Raw genomic sequence first — 22,161 nt, 5'->3', positions numbered from 1 at the left:
TGCCCCGGTCACCCCGCCCCCGCTGCGGGCGGCACCGTGCCGGCCGGCCCCGCCGGGGCAGCGCGCCCTCGGCAGCCGCTTTGTTCGCTCCCCGCCCCGGCGCTGGCGGCCGCCTCCCCCCCCCCCCCCCCCCCCCCCGCCCCGGTTCCCCTCCCGCACCGCCCGCCGGGGCCGGGCCGGGCCCCCGCCGCGCCGGCAGCACCTGCCGAGGCTGCCGGGCTGCCGTGGGGGGTTCCCGGGGAGGCGCTGGGAGTTGGCGTTAACGAGGGAAAATCCTCCTCCTCACGGAGGAAGGGGAGGGGAGGCGGCGGATGGGGCTCCCCCTCTGCTCGCTGGGGACCCCCTCGGGAGCTTTAACTCCGGTGGAAGAAGTCCGCGAGGGGAAGCCCGGAGGCAAACGAGCGCTCTCCGGCTCTCAGCAGCTTCTTCCCTTAGCGTGAGAGCGCGGTGCCGCGAACGGTTAAGCGATCCCCCGTCGGGAGAGCTGGTTCTGCCCCCTAAGTGCAAAACGAGGACCCTCAGCGTCGTTTGCGCTGACGCGGCTCTAAAAGCACAGCTCAATCCCCCGCACCCGCGTCCCTTGACAGCCCCGCGCCCGTCCCCAGTGCCACCATCTCCCGGCCAGCCGGGCCGTGCGGTCCGAAGTCCACCAGCGACAGCGGCTGCTGCCCCCTCCTCCGCTCCCCGCTCCGCTGCCCTGGCCATAGCAAAGCAAAGCTCGGAAATATGTTTTTGGAGGAATGTTCCCCTGCACATCTGGATGGAAAGACAGAAAAGCATAGCACCCACATGGGGAAAGCCATGGTCCACAAGTAGTCGTCTCGGCCCTTTGTAGCTCCAAGCAGAAAAAAAATCAGTTTTAAAATGAAGTTAATGCTGTTTGAATTGTGTTTTGTTCATGTTTAAACGAAAGAGGAAGAGCCTGGCACTCAACTGAAATGAAACATTAGTTCTATGAAAACCAATAAAACTAGTACACAAGGGAAGTTAGAAATGCTTCTTTTTCAGGCTTTTGCATGAAAATATTTCACAAATATCGCTGGGGCTTCCGGAATATCACTGCCTACTGTGATGTGAGGAACACATCAAACTACAAAACAACTTCTAGAAAAGAAAATGCTTAAAAAAGGATAAGCACTAAAAATTACTTTCACCTAAGACATCATCAGAAATGAGAGAAAAACAATAATTAGATACTGGTGAAATGAAAATACTTTTTAAAGGGAATAGATTAGTGTGACCTTCCAATTATAGCAGTAACTTCAAAGGTACAAACTCAGATGACTGACAACACAGAAAACAGTGAGATGTGGAGTGTTTAGACACTCTTCTTAAAAATTGCCAACACCTACAAGCTGATGTGAATTAATTTAAGGAGAAATCGCGCAATACCTCTCAAAGGTGTGACCTCAGCACTCAGCTGGGGGGATGCACCCTTTTGTAAAACTGCGTGTTAAAGAAGGGCTCCTTAGGACAGTAACAAAAAAGTATGTTTATGTTTTCTAGTGGCAGGGACGAAGAACGAATGAAGGATGTTTTTTAAAATAAGCTTTTTTCTTAATTTTCTTATAAGACTGTATACAATGTTCTTACCTACCAGAAACCCTAAGACAAAGTTTCAATCATGTGGACATGACAAGCTCATACAACAACTTCATTCTTAGAAAGAACGATTGAATTACGCATCTGGTAGGAGAACTGCTGCCTTTCAACTGTAACAGTCGTCACTGAAGTCTAACTAGTGCTTCCTATAGCATGCATTGCATAAGCATTTGTACAAAATAATGGAAAATACTCACTTAAAAGTATTCCATCATGTCTCAGTTTGGCAAGGATGGTACTGAGGACATTTTAGAAGCCTATCACAACGTGGGATATTGTTACACAGAGAAGGATGATGGAATATCCCGTATACCACACTATGCTGTACAGCACAGCAAGCAGAAGTACGGTTCCCCAGTCAGACTGGATGTGGGTGCCATGAGGGAAGCAGAGCTGCAGGTAAGTGTGCACCATAGAGGCTGTGCACCCTAAGAGCTGCGCATCTCCCCATATGAAAACCCCCCTTCTGCCCCCTGCACTTCTGTCCAGCTCCCTGCTCCACCTCTGACAGCAAACAGGCACAGACAGAAAACTGAAGAACAGGCTCTAATGAACTCAGACTTGGGGTCATGTAAGATCATTCCAGTAACTCAGCCAAAAGCCAAGACAGCAGGATCATCTAGTCACTTGAACAAACTTCGGTATCTCAGAAAGGCCAGAGGTTTGTTATGGTGGGTCTGGCAAAAGTAAGAAAACTCATGGGAAACAGCCTGGTGTTTCTGGCGAGCTGCAGGGCCTTGAAGGGTGGACAGCCCCCACACAGGCCGGCATGGAAGTGTTGTGTTCTGGCAGAGCCTATGGGCAGGGCATCCCTATTCCCCAGCCCTGGAGCTAACCCCAGATTACTCCCAGGCTTTATTTTCTTTTGTGGAGAAAAATGACATTTTGGATGCTGAGAGCTGGAATGGAAACAATACTTGAGTTCTTGAAATCTCTTGTGGGACTGAATGATCTCTTTGCACAGCTCCAGGGTCAGTCTGCTGCTCCTCAGCAGCTCTGAAGCCCCTAGTCCCAAAGCCCTTGTGACTCTTTACCAAAACCAGGAGATGCTGGTTACCTGTCTTCCAGTAATGCAACCACACTCAGCAGCACTGCTTATCCCATCATGCTGGCCACATTTAGACTAGTAGATGCGCAGGAATAGCAGCCCTATTGCTTTCCAGCCTCCAGCAGATATTTTTCCATTAAAGCAAACCATCCAAATGGTTTTGCAGAGCTGAACACTCGATCTACAAATACTGTGACAAAACAAACCTTTTTCAACTTGCTGCTATTTATAATCCCAAGAACAATACTCATGTAATAAAACTTTCCTAGTGGAGTTAAAGAGGCACTTTGTGGGCACAGTAGTACAATTCCCAAAACTCACATTAAGATACTTTAGTGACTTCACCAAAATTTTTTTGCATCGTTAGGAGACCAAACATATGATGGAAACAAAGTCTAAATCTGAGCCTTGGCCTAAAAGTAATGCTGCTGGCAGGAGCACAGGGTGACATCAGATTACCACCTTCTCCTGGCTGAACTCAATCCCACTGCTTCTCTTCTCGAGGAAGGCAGTCACCTGACCAAGCACAAAAAGATTCAGCAACTGTTTTTCTTTTCAAAATCTCTTACTACTGTTACTGAATATGATCTTGCCAATCACTCCCTCACATTATTGCACATCATGGTTCATATACTAAAGTACTGACTAAAAAATGGCACCTTCTTGCTCAGATCACAAATATTTGAGAGAAAAGGCACAAGGTTTATAAAGCATTAAGAACTTAGTAAAAACATAGACATCTTTTGACAAAACCAGTGCACTTTGTTGTAGGAAACACTCCACCCACCAATTCACAAAACTGTAAGGACAGAAAGAACATGGCACAGCTGAAACAACCTGTAACTATCCAGAAGAAAGCTGGCCCTCAGCCAGTGAGCTAATTAAGAAACAAATCACTTGGAGCCAACAGTGACACTGGGTTGCATCCAGAGCACTAACATGATTGTCTCCCTTGGACACACCGCTTACCTAAAAAACAGTCCTGCACCAGACACCCCTTGTCTGATTAGTATAGAAATATTTGAAACCATCTGCGTAAGGACCTTCTCAGGTCCTGCAAGAATTGCAGTACCTCTGAGTAATGCTGTGAAGAACAGTACATAGCAACCACTGTAAAAAAAGTCTGCTGTGAAACCTATGCAAGAAAGGGTTTAAACTGTGTATGCCCTGTGCAACAGATAGATGGACAGACAGGTAGAATTGTAATTACATATGTATTAACTTTGTAAAGATATATATGAAGCATAAGTAACCATTTTAAAATGGTACTTATACTTAAAGGTACATATGTTAAAAGGTATTCCTCTTCAGGCAACATCAGTGCCAGAACAGATACACTCAGGAAAGTCAAAAAATTAAGATTGGGTTAAATTAAAATGAAAGGGAATGAATTCTTCCCCACACCTGAGGAGATATGACCGTGTAGAAATGCCATTGCTGAGGTATCCCCTTGTGGCACTTGCTGTGAATCAGCTCCCAGCGTTACACTACATGAGTGACTGCAGCTAAGTGCCTCCTTTTGCAGAGGTACTCGTAAAAGAAGGGAAAAGACAACAACCACAACCAAGAGAAGCGAGAGACACTTTGCTGCAAAGCCTTTCGGCTTTTCCGACTGGTCTAATAAAACTCTTGCCCTCCAATTTTCTCTCCCAAGAGAAGTAAGAAGTTTTTATGAACTTGAGTCAAGGTATTTGGAAATTTGGCAATGCCTGCAGAAACCAGCCTGCCAGTGCGGAAAAGAAAGCAAAATCATTTTGCTAGTGCCCTGAGCACAGGATCAGGAAAATATTTTTTTTCTAATCTTGATTTTATTTTTCTGTCCCCAGGCAAGTAATTTAAAACATCAACTGACGTGAGTCCAAACTCATCATAAGAATAGCTGAAAGCATACTAGTCTTTATTTAGACTAGTTTGAGATTAACAGCACATTTCAAACATAGGTTGTAGGTAGGACAGGAGAGCTCCAAAACTATGCTAACTGGAGCCAAGGTCAGCCTCCTTCAAGAACGGAAAGGTAGAAATGGTCCACTTCTGTACTCACGAGTCCCAAACATTGCTTCCAGCTCCAGTGATTAATAAGATTCATGAGGAGAATTTGTATCTCCTCAGAATGCCAACCTGAAAGCAAAACCAACTGTGTCTTCTTCTCTACTATCCCCAGCAAAAGAAAAGAAAAATGCAAAACAAGTACATAAAATGCATAGAAAGAGAATTAAAAAGACTTATAAAAGCCTTCATGTAGGCTTTTTACTGTGTTTTACTTTCTACTCTGTTTACAGTGATCAATTAAATTGTAGGCATTTTCCACTTTACAATGTAAAAATAATTTTCAAGTACTTAGGAAATGAGGTGGGAAAAGGACAAGGGGAAAAATAAAACTTTAAAGACCAAATGATGAAGTAATAGAGCAAATTCCAGGAAAAAAAAATGTATACTGAAGGCTGGCAAGCTTGTATCCCCACTTTGACTGATACCTTTCAGAAGGCTTCCATTTTCAGAAGACACAATGGAGCCATATACTTTCCCTCTCAGAGCTAACCAATGCCTTTGATACCTTTTCAGAAAAAAACGGGAGTGCACAAGAACAGTAAATGCACACCTTCTGGTGTATTTACATGGCCACATTGCTGTTCTCCTAAGTGCAGCTTCAATAAACATCAATAAAAAAAGCACGCTGCTCTGTTCTCACATCTTAATCGAGTGAGTTAAGACAAAACAGTTGTTCCCAACTTGGAAGTTTTTTTTCTTGAAGTTAAATACTTTAAACAAATGTTTAAGAGCAGCCAGATTATCATGTGTGCCCGAGGAAATGTTTGGCACTGGCAGAGGCACAGGTGGAACATTTCCACCTTCCTCTTCTTGAAGCAATCTGGGCCTTGGATCAAGACAGAAGAGTTTTCTAGCTCCTTTTAATTGTGCTGGTAGTAATGTCCCCTTGGAGCCCATCCTGCTGGCTCAGCATTTCAGAGACAACATCGAGTTCAACGCACAAACCTTCCTGCTCTGCGTCCCCCATCTACATCAAACACAAACAGGATTGTCAGTGGAGCTGGGTTTACTCTGCGTAGGTATTCTCCCACTGTAACAAGCTTCCAGCTGGATCTGCAAGCTGCTTCTCTAACCCTCTTGCATCACGTTGGTGTCAAAATCTAGATTTATGTATGTCATTCCAATGGGGGATAGAAATCATCAGATTAAAAGGGTAAGTAAAAGGTGCTTCATTTCATTTTCACAGGTGAGAACAGACTTCTTTTTGCCCTTTGTTAGCAAGATGGTGTTGCTATTGGCCAAGTAGTTTATAAAACATTTATAAAAGACTTTGCATTGATTAGTACTGTATAATCAATGTTCAATATTCATTAATTTTCTGCATGTAAGCTAAATTGCATAAGAGAACAACCAGCAGGCGTCTAACCCAAAGTATGCCACAGAGCACAGGATACATGAGGAACAGGCTGAAACCAAACCTTTTTGTGTCTCTGGGACGTCCTGTTGCCTGCAAATAGACGGAACAGACATCTCTTTCTGGGTTGCTCTCTAGTAAGAACGCTTAAATGCCACCACACACCACGGGTAAATTAGGCGTTAGGTCACTACCCCGATCAGCATAAATCTTCATAATTAATTGACTCATTAAAGAACAATAGAGAGGCATCATCTTTTTGCCCTTCTCTCCCCAGCTCCTATCAACACCTAGGAGCATCCTCCATAGGGTAGCACCAGGAGGCAAAGTGCATCTCTTATTTCCGAGAACTCGATACCATCTCCTAAACCTGGGTGTTCCACACAGTACTACAACCTGCCACATTTAGTTTACATACAGGTGTTACGGTTGTAACATGTAGGCCTGAATTAGTGAGGCAATCATTATATATGATGAATATGAAAACAGCATGTATTTTGGAGATAAATCAATCTAACTTTAAATGCACACAAACCATAGCTGAAAAATTAAAAAAAAAAAAAATACAGTTGCATACATTAATTTTTTTAAAACAAACAGGGAATCTGAGGCTTCTGCTTTTGGGTGGTTTATGGTACACCTTAAATCAGTTTCTCATAGTCCCATTAAAGATTCCATCCCAAAGATTTTGGTGATTGCACAAAACATATGGCTGGATTCAACACCATAAAATAATTCCTCTTTTCTAAGAGTTCTTAATCTAAAAAGTACCTCCTATACTCTTCCTCTCATATTGCCAGGTCATTTGTTTGGAGTAGAGGCAGAGTGCAGGAAGCCAGCTGGCCCCAGGAAGAACAACTGATGCCAGGTGGACTTTCACCACAATGACACCAGTGAAAAAAATGGAGTCAAACTGCTTCTTCTCTGCCGTGTCTTTGTAATTTCAAACATCAGTAGAAATCTGGAAAACCAAGGTTATTCGACTCATTGTTTTACTGGTTATAACAAGATTGTAGAGAGACTAGCATAGATTTTATTGGTTAATTAAATATTGTTTGTTGCTATCTCCACATAATACTAAACTTCTGAGAGACAAGAGTATATGCTAATGGGTTAATAATATTTTAATATTAACATGTCTTTTACGAAAAAAAAAAAAATAAAATGCAGGTTGTCAAATAATTGTCAGACTGAAAATAGACCTGTTGATTTTTCCTTTTCTTTAAGATAGACCAGCAAAACCAAAGTGAAAGTCTTTCTCAGAGTAATGCACTTCCCAGGCGAGAATTAACTTTCTGAGACCGCCTAAGCCAAACTCTGACTCCAGGGCAGGATCACCTTTTACCTGTGCCAGACCTGAGAGATGTCTGTCGAGCCCCGTCTTTACAGTGTCCATCAGTGCGGATTTCTCTTCTCTCTTCGGATAGAATCAACTCCGATCCATCACTACTCTTCCCATTAGAAACCTCTGTCACGTGGCTAATCTTGGAAGCAGCAATTTAAGCCCTGCTGTCCTGCACCTTACGTATTTACCTGACTGTGCGGAAGCCAACACAGCTGCTCTAGGAGGGGAGGAAGGTGCTTCCTGATTCCTACCCCGTGCTGCTTTGTTCTCTGCCCTGGTATGGTTCAGAAACCAACCAGTAGATAGAGGTTTTCAACCTGTATGACTTTTGTAAGAAGCTGAAGAACGACCCTCTTGTGCAGCTCGATAGGCATCCAGTTTTCTAAATCCAAATAAAAAGTGTCTACTGTTTTCCTAATTGGACAGATGGATTCAGAGAGCTTAACTTACCCCTGGGTTTAATTTCCATCTCTTATTTATAATGTCAAAATTAGCAGAACAAACACGAAACAGAAGGAGAGCAGGAGGTGGGACTTGGTGCCTTTGGGGGAATGTGTTGTTCTGCAGAAGTGGAGAGCATCCCCGTGCCCTACCCTCTGTGCAAACAGCCTGCATAGCCACTCAAAGATATAAATACACACAAGGAACAGAAATGTAGCAGAAAGAGGGTGCCAGATGTACTGCATCCTTTGGACAACAATAGTAGCATCTGTTTTCGAATTATGAAGATTAGCTTGCAGTTACTTCCTCACATAAAAGTTTCCAGAATTTTTCAACACAGCAAACTATTGAACCCAATCCTGTTTCCACTGGAGTCAGTGGTAAATTCGCAATGCAAACAGAAGAAGTAACCTTGCTTTTGAGAAAGAAAACATTCCTTGGTGGAAAAAAAATACCCATCTCTCAAACTTTCAAGCACTCTGCTGAGCTGAGGTTTTTTACTCTAGAACTGATGCAATACATTTTACTCCTGTATATATAACACACACCCCAAACACTTATGCACTCACAAGACGGCTTGTATTTAAGCAAAAAAGAAAGTTTTGTTGAAATGTGGAGATTATAAATAAAGTGTATGCATTTAAAGTGCACACAGGTTGAGAAACAAGATTCTTGCCTACTGATTTGAAGGTTAGTTTACTGTAAGATTTCCAGAAGATGGTGTTCAACATGGTCATCATTAAAGTGTCTGGATTTTTGTCCTGGATTTGTTGAGCTGCTCGTCATGGTCATAGATGCTTTTGTCAAGTTTCAAACCTAGAACCACAAGCACTGTTACTATGAAAGTGAAAGGAATATGACAAAAAGCAATGAAATTAACATCCTTTAAAATTAACAAATAACATCACCTCTTGACATTAATGAAGTCAGCAACGGGTCACTAACTTCAAGGGACAGAAAGTATACCTGAAGAAGGAATATAAAAATTTAGTGTAGAAAAAAAAAAAAAAATAAAGGCACAGGTATGTGATAGAAAAATTGCCCTGGAAGCAGAGATACTGAAAGAGACGGAGGCGTCTTGCTGAATAATCTACTGAGCAGGAACCCCCAGTGTGAAACAATGAGAAAGAGGAGAACTGTCTGTGCCACCAGGGAAGGAGGCAAGCATTGTTGTGCTCTGTCCCCTGTGTCAGGGTCCACACACTGAGAAGACAGTTAAGAAACTGCATATATACAGAAAATAACAGAAAGACACACAGAAGGCCTCAAAAATCTTCTTCCATTTCTTAGTTCTGTGTCAAAGGTAAGAGATGAGCTGATCATGGCCTGTAAATACTTACAGATAAAATTACAGTTAAAATTATAATCTGTAAATAAAGGTATTACCCAACTGCATCACTGAAAGCAAAAGCCATTCAAATTCAAAACAAGTAGGACAACTATATGGAAAAGTTAGATGGCAACCATAAATGCTTGACCAGCCTCCCAAAAGATGTGGTGGGTACTCAGGCCCTGCAAGCTTCAAGGCAGGACCCATGGTGCTATATGCAGGTTCATGCCAGCTCAACCCAGAGCTGTGAATTTAGTGCAGAAATTTCTGGACAGTGTTTCATGGTGGTCAGACATCAGAGTCACAGTAACTGTTCCGGCCTTTGTATCAGCAGGAGATACCAGGACGGAGATTTTAAATGAAAAATCTTAATGGGAAAGCTGAATTCCGAAGTTTAATGACAAGTTATCATTGTAGGAGATTTTAACTGATGTAATACAATCTGAAGCGCATTTGGGCTGCCACACATGTTCTGTTCTTACTGCATCTGAGCTGGGGAAAATGATTGCTCTCCCAGCCAAATCCCAAATATTCACCGTCACCATTTTCCCCCCATTTCTCCCTTCTTTCCCTACACTGCTTTTGCTCCTCAGTTTACTGCCCTAACCACTCCCTAACCCAGTACTTTCCAAATGAGTGGACCCAAATTTATGCTTTTAAAGGTTTTAAACCGGCCTAGCTTATTATAGTTTTGACACAGAGATCACCTTCCCCCACCAGATTTTTATACAGCTCTGCCTAGTATTTGTATGAGGAAGATTTGTACCACCACCATTCACCTTCTCAGTAGATGGCTGTGTAGAAAGAGGTCTGCACAGATGGTTTATAACCATACGAGAACGCCATGTCTGGTAAAATACTCTCCCATGCTCAGTTTGGTCATTTAAATGTTGATCTAATAGAATTATTTACACTTTTGCATTTGTATTTTTTATAACACAACTATATTGGGGATACAGTGTCATCGGTACATATAATTTTGTGAATCAATGACATTTTTTCAAAGACGCTATGCAAGTGTTGCAGGAGAAACAATCCATATGATGGAGACATTTCTAGACTTTTTGAGAAAGTTTAAGTCAAGATTACAGCACAGCACACATGTTTCTTGTAAACATCAGGAGAAAAGCAGCTGTCAGATGTTCCCTTATGAGCACTACTGTACAGATTTGCAGCTGTCTAGTGTTTGTAAGCATAAACATTTTCAAATTAGGACTCCCTTCACCAAAGCTGGGTTCTTCCAAACAAAACTAAACAAATCATTGCTTGGAGCACACAATACCAATCCAAAGCATAAATACATGTTATTTCAATTTTTGGTGATGACAGGTTTGTTAATATACCCATGAGACTGAAGCCTGAAACCCATATTTATATAAGCAACCTTGCTACATGTGACTGTACCAGTTGAGCTCCATAGCCATGGACTATTTGCAGGAACTTCTGGGCGGAGCTGTGTTTAACACTTTCTGTTGGTGATAGAAAATTGGGTCCTTGTTTGCTTTTATAAGCCATCAGACGACTCCAGGTGTGCTAAGCTGCATGGGTGTGAGGGGAGGGAGATCAAAGATAATGCAGAAGAGACTGCCTATTTGCTCGCTTTTGTTTTAACCAAAGCTTTAATTCCTTTTCTATTAGTCACAAGTCCTGCTATTAATAAAATACATAGATAATGCTATTTTGACAAAACACCACTGGGCCGTGGGAAAAAGAAACTACCTCTTCCTATAACCGAGCTTGCTTTAACTTCCAGGAGCTGCAGCTTCTTCAATATGAAAAGCTGACGAGTTTTAATAAAAAATAAAAAAAAAAATTATTTTTAGGAAACATTTACTTTTAAATACGAAGATCAAGACTTGATTACTTGAATCCTAAATTTACTTCAGGTCACTTCCTCATGGTTGTAGTGGAGGAAAGCAGGGAAGAGGTTGCACAAGACAACAGCCGCCTCTGATTGCTTTTACTCTCCCACAGAAGCACCAAAGCAGGGGCTGTCCTTCCTCCACTCCCAAAGAGAAAAGATTTCTATGAGAAAAAGGCATAAAGATAGGAAAACAGCTCTCATCCCCATTCCTGCAGGCTTGGGGGGTTGGAGCTGGCCAGTCTACAAGCTATAAATCAACAGGAGTACTCTATTTCAAAGCAGAAAAAGAATCTTCCCCTCTTTTCCTTCCTCCGATAAAAGAAAAATCACTCTACTGAGATCAGCTGGATACAGAAATTGCTCAGCAGGGAAAAACTACAGGGAATTATAATCCCTGCTGGGAGAGGCAATTCCATTAGTGAGGATCTCAATTTCTGCTTTAGGAAGGGATACACAATAAAGTAAGGCAGGGCACTGAGACAGCAGTGTCAGGGAATTGCTCTGGGCACAGAGCAGCTCTCCTCTGCCTGGGGAACTTGCACTTCCACCACCGCTTTGCAGTCTTCCCATCTCTGAAGCTAAGCCCTTTAAAAGACGTCAGTTCCCAACACCACATCTTCCCTTCTCAGCCTACACAATACTAGCACTTACTGGCAAAACTTACTGACAGCATTTGCTTCCTGATGGCCCCTTGCCCTGTTAGCGTTTTACAGTTCTGCTTTAAAAAACCAATACCACTATTGCCTGCAGACAATGATTTTTTCTGACAGCATAATGCTCTGGAGCTCACGTTTCTGGGCCCATAATAGTTCTGCTTTTGAAGCACAGCTCCTCGAGGAAGCAGTGAATTCAGTGCTTTCCTCCAAACCCTCTGTGGAAGCTGGGGAAGACCGTCACAGTACGCATCCATCTGTGGTCACAACCTCAGAAGACTCATGTGATACCAACGCTGTTGTTGACCGCATCTTTCCAGCCTAGTTGCATAATGTGTCATTTTCAGTAAGTAATGGCATTTCATGAACTTTAAACCATAATGTCTTTTTGTTTAGCTTCATTCATCCCTCTGTATTCCTACAAGCCTGACATTGCAACAGCCAAACTCTCAGTTTTCCACTAAATAGACGATCTACAAGTAACGAACTTTGGTTTGTTGGTGCTGTACTGTAATTTCTCAGTACTAAGTATAGATCAGAGTCTGACTCCTCAGCATTTTTCAGGAGCTTCTCTATTATTTTAACACCAGACTCTTGTAAACCCCAGTAGGATAAGAGGTTACAGTCCAAAACCAAACTTCCCTGCAAAATTGCTAGTTTACATGCTCGCAGCCCCTTGTCAGAGATTTCTCTGTGAAGTACATCACTGCTAGTTCAAAAGACATCCACGGTCACCTGTTTATTCTTCCAGCAAATCTTCATTTGGACTAATGATCTGAAAACACTCTCAAGGGTTTTCCAGACAGCATCTGCAGATCTTGGGCTACAGACCTCGGACATTTTTCCCCCTTGCGTATCAGCAAACTGTGCTCTTACAGATGGTGGAGTCATCCATAGGGTGGCTGGTGTGCAGGTTGTCCAGGTTGCTCTGACCCACTTTGAGGGAAAGGGCAGCCTAGGTAGGCATGCCACAGCATCTCAGGCCTCAGACTCTACTACTAGGCTGTTCGCTGAGCTTCAAGTGGACAGTTAGGGTTTGTTGGTTTGGCTTGGGTGAGGTTTTTTTGTTGTTGTTGGGGTTTTTTTTGGTTTTGATTTTGTTGTTTGTTTGTTTTTAATAAACGATTTTCCCATCACTATCTCAGAAGCAGCATGGTTCTGAGGCGCAGTTGTCACCTACTTCTCTTCTGAGATGACACCCACGCACCAGCCCCAGTCATGTGCCACCCTGTTAAGTTTACTTCATCCCCTTGCCCACAGCATCTTTAACAAGTAAACATTCAAGATACTTTGGCACCCATTAAGAGCAAATCAGTACTATTAGCATCGTAATGACTAACAGTCATTAAGCACTACTCAGCACAGTTGGTAGTATTCTGTAATGCATATCCATGGAAAATTTTACAACCCCGGATAAGTAGAAAAAAAAAACAAACCAAAACCAACAAACAGATCCTAAAAGGGCTCCTGTTAGAGGCTGGGTTAGACCTTGTTAAATTTGCATTCTCCTTTCTCATTTTGATTTACAAACCCCATATGGTTGGGGTTTTTTAAGTGCTCAGGAATTTTTAATCAAACAAATGGTTTCCTGATAAAGCATTTGATAACGTTGCACTTTTTGCCTGACTTAAACACTTCTGGGCTGAATTTGTTAAGGATCTCAATAATAAATCTACATGGCAAAGCCTAACCAGGAAAGACTGAGGATGAAGATGAGCAAACTCCTCCCTTCTCCCTTTATGAACATCTACTGAAGGCCAGACCAAATTTGTGACTTCAAAAAAAAAAAAAAAAGGTTTAGTTGCCAGATGAAAGTACTCAAGGTGTCCTTGGCATCAAAGAGCAGCATGTCAGATAAGCATAAGATTTTACTACATCTTCTGTACCTGCAGTGGTATTTTGAATACACCTTTCAAAAAAATCAGTCTTGCCCTTGCATTCCTTTGGGGATTGGAGTTGCTGAATCCCAGCAGAGAACACAGCTTGGGGCGGGGTTCTTGCTAGAAACATCCCAACAGAATAACGGAGGAATATTGCAGATATGATGGTGTAGGGGAATCGTGGTGAAAAACACAAATGAACAAACATGCATGGAGAGCAGCCCATTTTCTTCACCAGGACCTCCCTGATAGAAGAGCAAAGATGAAACACAAAAGTAATTAAGACTCAGAAGTAATCGAAACAGCAACACTCTTGGACCCTTTGCAACGTTAATGATACTGTCAAACTGAACATATTTATGCTTTCTTGAAATTTTGAATGTGATTTAATATCTGACTTGCTAAGCATCTAAGAGTCTTTTGAGACTGGTATATATTTGATCTCACAATAACTCATGCACAACCAAACGGAACTATGCCTGTATATCTAAATTTCTTGATATTACTATGATGCCATTACTTTGGTCTTAATCCTTTTACAAGCCTTCCTAACACATTCTGTCTCTGCTCCAGTCCTCCTTACATTTTCAGTCCAAACACACCACTCTCAGAAAACAAGAGCATAACTAAGAAGTTCAGGGATCCGAGCACACTCCTAGATTTGTAACAAAAATGACACCACCAGACTACTGAATCCTCAGGATACAAATTAAACACAACATGCAGAAAAGCTCCTGGTTTTTTCCCCTCCCAAAGCTGTAAAGCAACAACAGCAAAGATGGTTTTTATGGCTGTAGAGAAGGCCAGCATCAGGCTATTCATAGCAAAGCAATTTCCAAAATTTGAGTCATCAGCACTGGGTGACAGTCAGCCACCATTTATTGCCCAGAACAATGTTGTATACTGTTACTCAGTACAACCCAGCAGTCATGTCCAGTTTCTCAGACCTACAGTTGTTATATTTGTTTCTGCCCTTCTCTATAGCACAAGCTATAGAAAGATCCTTTCTGTCTCCCCCACTTCATCCTCTTCCCTCAAATATTTTTTTACTTTCATTTAGTCTTGTGGTCTTTATGTAATATTTCTGGGGTTTCAGGGCTCTTCTAGTCTATGTGCATGGTTTACAAAATATTCCTTTAGCCTTTTTTATGCAGAGCTGTGTTTGCAAATGGATGAATCACAAACCTCATACTTTTTTTTTTTTTTTAGAAATCATTTCTACTGAATATCCAGAGGAGTTGCAGTTTAGCTAGAGAGTTTATGGATATCTTATGTCTGGAGGAAAAGAGAATCTTGGAGATCAAACTTCCACTGTCCTGGCAATGCTCAGAAGTAAATCAGGGTGGGGCAGAGGAGGTGACAGGAGGGTTGACTTGCAAGGGAATCTTGGCTCACTGAGCATTTGCCTGTTTTCAGGTGCAGTTCCATCATAAAATTAGAACTGTAGGGATTAAAAAAAAAGCTCACTCCAGCATCTGCCGGAAGAAACAAAATGAATTTCCCTCTATACTTGGAAAGAGCTACACCGAGAGCAAGGCTACAACAGGTTCAGAAGTTCTGCATTGATGATGTCAAATTACTCCATCACTGAATGCCTTTGACACCGAGTGAATAAAATGCTTGTTCCCAGCCTAGAATTACTGACGTGAGTAGCAATCATGTAGCCAACCTAAATGACCTCCCACTCATGTGAATCAGATACAACGCCCTTGCAAAAAAACCCCAGTGTTTGCTTCTCCTGTTAAGTTTCTGCAAGGACAAACTGTAAGTGGTGCTTCACAGAGACATTTTCAAAGTGATGGACACATTACATGGTTAAGCAGAACGACCCAGCAGCAACTGAAGTGGTCTCAGTCTTTATGGACAGTCACAATCTGCCCTGAACAAAGGTTATGGAAATCCTGTTGAAAGAGCCCATCTTTCCAGGTAGCTGCTTGTTCAGTTCAACCTTATGAGCAACCAAGAAAATATCTTACACCTCTTACAGAATCATACTGATATTTTTCCTGAATAAAGCCCACATAGCATTTAATTAATCCACTACCCTCAGTTTATATAGCACTGAAAGCAAATCTGTGTATTTCAAAATATATTTTATATTCCAAATATTTTTAACAACATCCTTAAAACAGAATAGGAAAAGACAATTTCTATCCCTTATTGAAACATCCAGATACCAAAAACTGTGAAAGAAACTTCCACAAAAGGCACAGAAAGAAATTCTTCACTCATCTCAAGGCACCACAGACTTTAAGGAGCCAGTTCAACACTCACCTGCAAAGCAAGTATTAAGAGATACACAAATGGATCTCTCCAATAATCCAGCTGCGTTTTCTCACTGTAATTGCAGATTCTTCAGGTGTTCAAAGACCAGATTCTATTCCTATTTGCAACCAGATGAGCTTAAATAAATACCACATCCCACCCCAGCATGTGATGGCTGACCAGGCTGCAGAAGAGTCCTTTCCCTGACTCCAAAAGTCAGGCATCAGAGAGGCACACATCTATTCTCCTTGCAGCAGATGGTATTTAAGAGTATTTAAGCCTTTAAATGAAAAACCTGCTTTTGCCTTAAGACTTGAAAATTAATGATGCCTTGTGCTTTTGTCTGGCCACTCAGGTGCCAGGCTGCCCTTTCCAGGGACACCACTTTGGGTCTGCAGCAGAAGGACAGTGGCTCATTGTTGCAGAGACAGCCCCTCTCCCTCTAGAGCTTCAAGGCCTGCCATTCCCTCCTTGGGAGTTTACAAACTTGTTTATAAACTAACAGAAACAATGCAGATCAGGGACAAATATTCTGGTTTTCTTTTCCATTTAAAGTTCTCTTTTTATTATTTTAAATCATGATTTGCTGAAGACATCAAAACCAAGGCTGACACAGGATAAGAAAGCCTCAACTTGTTTTTGTCATCTTACAAAGACAGTTTAAATCTACTTTTTAATAAGCATTTCTAATCCTTCAAGCTTCTTCAGCCTAATTCTCCCTGACAACACAGTGGCTAGTCTCCAAGATTATATTTATTCTTTATCTGGTTGAAGAGCAGCTGTCAGGGAACACCACAACAGACAATGAGGCTTCTTGCTATTTCAATGACACTCTGTGGCAGAGAAGTTCTTGAAGAGCACGAGATAAGAAGCTCTAATTCTTCCCTTGTGCTGGGAACCCAGTTTTGGGTTTTCATTTCACTCTGCAGGGAAAACATCCAGGCATACGCAAGGGGGCCGAGGGTGGGTGGGAAGGAGCAAGCACAGCGCAGATGGCAGGGAATATATTTATCTACCCTCTCTGCAAGTTGCTGGCTGATGTTCTACTTTAGAGCAGAAAAGATCCCCTCCTTGTCCCTGCTTACCTCCTCAGATAAAGGTCCATCCAGTGGGCACGGCTCAGGAGCAGCTGAAGCTGTTGCTGAGGAACTTGCTGTGGGTCTTGAGCGTAGTTGAGTCCTCCCTCCTAACCTGCAAGCTTGGCAGTTACAGCAATAGCTCCAGCAGCTTTTCCTCTTTTCAGTAAAGGCAAGAAAGTATATTATCATTTATACTGTCTGCACTATGCAGTTTGCCTTCTCCTCCCTGTGCTTATTACCTCTTCAGACGTCAATCTGCACTGCCAAAGACCAAAAATTTTCTGCATAATCATTAACTAAAGGAAAAACATGATCATAACTCAGTCCATGATAAATCTTGAAGAACATGGGTGGGTGGGTGTGAACAACGCTGCTAGCGACCTCCAATTTCTTTATTCCCCCCCCCCTCCCGCCTTTTTGCAAGACATATTTTAAAATACATGACATTAATAAAAACAAGGCTGCGATCTGATTTATTTTCTTGTGCTAAGAAGTCTTGTAAACTAGGGTATCTTTTTTTCTTCAATCAGCAAAATCTATTTCATCAGCAGTAGCAGAAAAGTACTGTGTTGTGGACTGAGGCATGACTATTAAGGAGCAGACATTTATAGCAAGTATTTCTTCTTCAGAATATTCTTGCAAATACCAATGAGTGTGATGTATTCCCTTACCCTGAGTATGTTTCTGATATTTGGAATAGGAGCAAAAAGCATCACTGCAGCTGTGTTCAAGCCTAGACATTCAAAATAGCCAACGGGAAAAGCAGAGAATCGGTTGCATAAGTAGCAAATTACGACATCGTTTGGTGCTCTCATGAAGTTCTACTTGAGGGAATAGAGCATGCCTTTTGAAAACTAACATTTTGTTACTTTTCCTGGTTATTTCTGGGTATGTGGAGTTCCTTACTGTTGTGCAAACACTTGACTTTCTTTATCATTGAGTATGTTCAGGACACACAAAGAACTAAACAAATGCCTTGTTAGCTGCATACTTAAGCTACAGAAACTTCTGCAGCTTCAGGGGCACCATCCGAGACATGTACATGGACAAAAAGTTCTGAAAGCTGATCACTTTCAGATATTTATTCTTGCAACTCTATGTCACAGCAGCATCTAGAATGGCTCTGCAGGTGGGCACCTCATCAGAGAATAATTACTTCTCACTCCACAACAGCTCTGGGTGAGAGATTTGGACTTAATTGCAAACTGAAAAGGAAAGCTGCATGCTATGCACTTAAGCACCACTTTGCACTGTAGGTATCGTAAGAAACAGAAAGTCATCAAATGTTGATAAACAGCAGCAAGGAGATCTCAGCTCTTTCCTCTCTCACTAACCTTCTCCTCCTGAAAGCATCAAATAAGTTCAACCAGAACTAAACAAAAGCAAAGCAAGTCGTCTCTTCCAAACATGACACCTAGCAACACAGTCCTTAAAACATCCCAAACCAGTGATCAACTACAAGGGTATTTGATCTTTCAAACTTTACTAACAGATTATGTCATTATCTCCCTCCCCCCACCTTTTGACCCCTTACTTCCCAAGATTAAAATTCTTTTCATGGTTTCTAACTACTTTTGATGCCCAAAATCTAGCCCATACCTCTGACATCAAACGTATTTGCCGCCTGTATGCACACAGTGTGCGTGTGGGTGAGTGACTTAAGAAGGTTCTTAGGTATGAAGTTAGTTCGGGGATATTGCATACCCTGCTGATTATCAAGAACAATTTCCAAGGGGGGAGGCGCAGGGGAAAAAAAAAAAAAAAAAAAAAAAAAAAAGCCTTTAAAATGCTGTCTGCTCCTGTGATTTTCAGCTCTTTCAAAAAGCAAGAAAGAACAGAAAAGCACCCCTGGTGTGTGGTTAGGTTAACAACAAAGGAACTATTCTTACCAGGTTCCTTCAGTAAAGTGAAGGGTGCTTTGATTGCATTTTTTGGTCTTGCTAATCTGACAGATACTGATGGATAATTTGGAACAGCCAAAATCTTTGTTCGGAAAACATTGACTCATACATGTTACATCCAGATGTTTTACTGGGTCCTTAATAGATATCAAAGCTTTCTTTAAATACTTGGAAATTGCACTTTATACAGTTAAGCGTGCACGTATGCAGGGGAAGGAAGTGACAGAAGGAGAAGAGCTCCATTAAGAGCAGCTTAAAAAGGAGTATTTATGCCCCCCAACATGGACACCCTAAACACAAAAGAGCCCAACACTGTTTCTGCCTAATCAAGTTTGAAAATTAATACCCCCAAGATTCTTAATGAGCAATTAGGGCCTTGCAGGCTGGTGTCTCCAACAGGTACAGGAACTTGTGTGTAAACACTCCAGTGCTGACTTCCCTGCCACCCCCTGCCTCACGGACGGCTCAGCAGCAGCCCAGCCTGCCGGAACCAGCCAAGCTCCATCTGGCTGCCTAGGTGGAAACACCCCCACGCCTTCTGACAGCTGGCTCTTCAACTTTTCCAGAGGTAAAGGGCTCCTGTGTCCCCCCTCCACTGGGATTCAAGCAAGGAAGAGATCTTTTGTCCGAGAGTACGTGGGGGAGGCGCCCCCAACCCATAAGCAGTCTTTCTGAGTAGCAGGTGATGACTGAAAGCCAGCAATGCACACCCCGTCGTTCTCAGCAGAGCCCTTCTCCCTGACAGTGCCCGAACCACTACTGCTGGAGAGCAGCTGAACAGGCACATGACCCCAAAAAGAAAAGAGCTGACTGCTTGTGGAAATAAAGGCACGCAGACAAATCAGACACAGAACAAGAACAGGCAGCAAGTTGCAGAGGGAATTTGCAATGCTGTGCAACTTGCAGAATTTCTAAGTCACTGGAAAATGTTGCCCCAGTCTGATTCTCACCAGCTCCTGATGGACAAAGCTTTATATAATGGCTACTCTGCTTTGCAGTCACTGCTGAATAAGCTCAGCAAGGAGGGTATTCACCCTTTTATAAGGTAAACAGGCAATCAGTAAACAAACCATTTCAGCCCAAGATGAGCAATGTTCTTCAACTTGGTAAGCCTTTCAGTAGAGAACCCTCCTAGTAGAAAACGAAACAAACAAATTGCAATGCAGACAAAACGTGACAAGTATCAAGGACAGACAGAATTTCTGATCCGCTAGGAGGAAGAGCTGAAGACCTTCTGCTGAAGTGCTGCTTTTCCTTCCCCAGCACGTCAGAGGAATCAGTCAGTCTCTGACAGAAGCGGGTATTAGGTATTGCAACAGAGAAAAGCAGGCAAGATCAGGCCATTCCTCTGCGCCTGTTTGCAATAGTGTAAAGAGTTCGTTAAACATTAGGGTCAGGAAACTTCCCAAGACAGATTTAGACAATTCACTGGTGAGAAAGGTACTCAGCAAAAATGCTGACTGCTCTTCTAGTTTCGACTAGTGTAGTCTGGGAACAAAAAAGGCATTAGCGTCACTACTGCCAGCCTTACCATGGCTGGTAGTGGCCCAAAGCATATCTGGTAGTTACTTAACAAGTAAGGGTGAATGGAGTCCCAGCCTCACATTCAGCACAAAGGCAGCCACAGGAACACAGTAGCTGGCATCAACACACAAGAGTCTATACGAAACTTAAGAGGAAAATTAAATTCTCCTTCCAATCTCAGAGGGATTCTCCATGTTGCATAGACCATAATCATACAGTTTCACGGGACTTACTTTTCCTCCTTTCTTTTGGAATCCAAACACAGCAGCACAAGCCTCCTTCCTGCACCACAGATTCCCATCCCTCAAAAGTTTCATGCCACGCCGAAGGAGAGCTAGTAACAGTCTGCCCTCGGCCACCGTCAGCAGCCACACAGAGCGAAGCTGCCTTTCCTCCTGAGGCTGGGCTCACGAAGGTGGGAACGCAAAATCCAGGAGCATTTTCATTAACCATGTGAAGTGCAGCACAGGAACAGAGGTCTGATTAGCCACTAGAGCCGAAATTCTTTGGAGTTGTTCAGAGAAGTTTCAATCATCTACTCCAGGTGGTCCTGCTCTGGCAGGGGGGTTGGACTAGATGATCTTTCAAGGTCCCTTCCAACCCCTAACATTCTGTGATTCTGTGATCATTTCCACAAGGGCAAAGACGACAGCTGTGCTTGCAAAGATGGTTTCTGAAAAAAGGAGCTACTAGAAAAATGTTCTCTTTAAAAGACCTTTATTTTGGTTGCACGGTTACAATTCTGAAGTCCATTTAGGCTTACAGTTAGATTGTTCCCAAATAATGTTTCATAGCTCACCATGTAAACAGTGCATTCTCTATCACCCTAGTGTACAAGACCTTTATAAAATACAGATTAAGTGACTTTTTCATCTGTACACTTTCAGATTAGTTCACCAAGATCAATTAAAAAGGCAAATAGATTAATTGGCAAAAAAAGTGTTGTTACATTTTTAATATATTAGTACAAAATGGCACAAAAAGAAAAAGGACGTTTTAAAGGCTATAAGCATCAAACGTCTTAAACAGTTTGAATCAGTTCAAACGATTTCAACTTAATTTCAAATACCACTGTTGAACTTGGAATTGAACTTGTAATCTTCTTTTCCTCAGCTGTATGAAAGACCTCACATACAGCTTTGGATCTGTTCACAGAAACCGAATCACAGGTTTCAGAACAGTGACATTCAAGTGCAGTTGGGAAGTTGGGAATTTCTGTTCTTCCCAGTAAATTTAAGAATTCACAGACTAGAGCTTATTTTCATCTGGCTGAGCTCACTGATGCACACTTCAGATGCAAATACACCAGACGTGCGCACATAAAACACAGTATTTCTTAATGCAAGAACTGAAATAAAAAAATCCACATAATTACATCATCCATCCTACCTACCTTTGCAGGAGGCTTCTGGGCATAACCATACTCAACGCCAGATACAGAGATATATGAAGCATCTAAAAGATTACAGGCAAACTGTAGGCTTAATTCAAAGGCTTTAGTTATAAAAGAGAGATCACACCAACTTCAGCAACCTACGTTTTATTTCTGAACCACCCATATCAAATGGGTAGGTGACTGGGAGGGAAGGGAAAGTGATAGAAAGTCATTTCTAACTCAAAAATAAATTCTGAGATGTGAATTCATTGCCTCAAGCAACAATTCAGGAGTTTGTTTTGGCAGCAACATTTAGCAATATCCCAAAAGATAATTACATGCCCGTCAAAACAAATTACCAGGATTTCGATTAGCCCCCTAAACCTTAAGAGGCTTCTATGTTTAAGTTAATGGAACAGTTTATGACTTGACTGGGTTTTTTCTGGTAAGA

This window comes from Leptosomus discolor, chromosome 2 (assembly GCF_034619465.1).
Source record: "Leptosomus discolor isolate bLepDis1 chromosome 2, bLepDis1.hap2, whole genome shotgun sequence".
NCBI classification, from domain to species: domain Eukaryota; kingdom Metazoa; phylum Chordata; class Aves; order Leptosomiformes; family Leptosomidae; genus Leptosomus; species Leptosomus discolor.
Note: the sequence above shows the minus strand (reverse complement) of the source record.